Source organism: Onychomys torridus, chromosome 5 (assembly GCF_903995425.1).
Source record: "Onychomys torridus chromosome 5, mOncTor1.1, whole genome shotgun sequence".
Taxonomy (NCBI): Eukaryota; Metazoa; Chordata; class Mammalia; order Rodentia; family Cricetidae; genus Onychomys; species Onychomys torridus.
Genome location: NC_050447.1, coordinates 97,330,382 through 97,332,673, shown reverse-complemented (window position 1 = coordinate 97,332,673; position 2,292 = coordinate 97,330,382). Strand labels below are relative to the sequence as shown.

Sequence of the window (2,292 nt, the reverse complement as noted above, 5' to 3'; positions counted from 1 at the left end):
TACTATTACTGTAGAAGCTTCCTTAAAAAAAAAAAAAAAGAAGAATTAAAAAAAAAAGCGTATTGTGTCAGTCAGGGACTCCCAGATCCTAGCAGTATATTATGGGGCACCACGATGTCTCCCCCTGGATTATGGCAATACTCACCACTGGGCAGATGCCCTGATGCAACACCTGCTGCCAGGACCTGGCCCAGACTATGGACAAGTGGCAGGGCAGTGGAGAATTGATTGTACCCCTTTTGCCTAGATAAGGTAAGATGAGTTACTCTTCCACAGGAAAATTGTGGTGGCATTGTGTCACCCAAGGAGAGTCTAGGTAAGAATGCGTTGAGGGGCAATTAGCCAATCATCAAAATCCTGCCTTCTCTGAGGCTCGAACTCAGTACCTTCAGATTATGAGACTGACGGGCTACCTAATGCGCTAAGAAGGCACGGGAATGGTCAGGGCTAAGAAGGCTTTAAAGGGGCTTCCTTTGTTAGACCTTACAGGAAGCATTCATTGTCTTCATGTGGTCATTCCCCATCCCCACCAGCAGCCCTCGAACCCCCCGCATTTGTAAGTGTTTGTTTTAGGCAAGGGATATGTCCAAGAGAAGCCAACACAGACTCTCTTAGTCCTGCGCTCTTTGAAGAACCTCACAAGCCCCGAAACCATGAGAGTGGACTCAACATGGTGGACTGATCTCAGCTATTCTTGACATCTTCCTTTGTTACTTCATTATTCTCAATCTTTTCTTCTTCCAGTATCAACTTGCCCTGTTGGAACAGTGCCTAGCACTGAAATGTTAAAAGTATAAACAGCTCACACTAGTTCTGGGAGACAGGTGTGCAGGACAGTTGGTGCAAACTTGCAGGTCCATCCAACCATTTTATCTAGGATAATCTCAAAATGTCACATGGTGAGATTAGCGTGGGCTCTCTTGTGGTTTTTGTGTTTGTTTTGTTTCTTCTTTCCCACCATTAGACCCCCAAAACCTATTAAGATCTTATTGACGTTTTTAAGCATCCTGTGTTTTTTCCATAAGCCTGTTTATCATTATTCTAATCTTACTGATAAAGCTGAGGCTCAGTAGAATTAATCACACACTGGTGATTGACAAAGCCAGACAAGAAACAAATCAGGGCTCAGCTTGCTTTTTTTTTTTTTTTTCTTTAAAAATTTCATACAGGTGTCCTAGTTAGGGTTATCTTTGCTGTGAGGAAACACCATGACCAAAGCAACCTTGGAGGAGTTTATTTGGCTAAAGCTTTCACATCACTGTTCATCATCAAAGGACGTCAGGACAGGAACTCAAGCAGGGCAGAAAGCTGGAGGCAGGAGCTGATGCAGAGGCAATGGAGGAGTGCAGCTTACTTACTTGCTCTCCATGGCTTGCTTACCTTGCTTTATTATAGAACCCCTGGGGTGACCACACACACACACACACACACACACACACACACACACACACACACACACACACTCGGGGTCGGGGCTGACCACACCCCGCTCTGATGGCCATCAATCACTAATTAAGAAAAATGCACTCCAGGCTCCCCTATAGCTCTATCTTGTGGAGACATTTTTTGAATTCAGGTTCCTTCCTCTCTGGTGACTCTAACTTGTATCAAGTTGACAGAAACCAGGCCATGTACAAAGTATACAATGTATCTTCATCATTTACTCCTCACACTCTTTCTTTCCTACTTTCCTTCCTCTGCAAAACATCTCACTCTCAATTTCAAAAGTTCATGAAGGTGACACTTTATAGTTGCCATTTTCCAGAAGAAAAACTTCTGTTCATGTGTCAACATAGATCTGAAAGTCGTCATTTATCTTTCCAAGTTGCCTTTCTCTGGCTGTCTGCTCGACTTCTCATTTATTTGCTGGGCCTCATACTCTGCCTGGTCTTCCTCACAGTCTTTCTAAAGAGTCAAGTGCCAAGGGAGTAGAGGAGGGCAGAGCGTGGTAAGGCTGGAAAGGACTCTGGAAAGGGTTCCTGCTCTCAGCGAGCTGGCTTGCAGTTCTCTGTGGGCCACAGTCATGGACACCTGAAATCTAGGACAGAGTTGTTGTATTCCATCTGAGATTTGATGAACAAAGGGAGATGGACATATCAAGTTATCCTTTGAGTTCTGTAGAGTCTCCGTTTGGTTTAGCTGTGAGGGGTACGCATTCAGGTGGAACAGTTAGAGTGTGACCAGGGCAAAATTATTGAAAGGATGAGTCAGTATGAGTGAGTGAACTAACGAATGTGATGAGAGAGCTGTTTTGACTTTCTACCTGAGTGTAATATTTTGTATAATCGACAG

The 2,292-nt window shown here is 44.1% G+C and overlaps 1 non-coding gene across 1 annotated transcript; it reads right to left on the bottom strand.

Moving 5' to 3' along the window:
• Positions 1–358: 358 nt before the first annotated feature.
• Trnam-cau lies at positions 359–431 on the bottom strand. The gene has a single exon. It is a non-coding gene; the product is annotated as a tRNA-Met (tRNA).
• Positions 432–2,292: the final 1,861 nt, after the last annotated feature.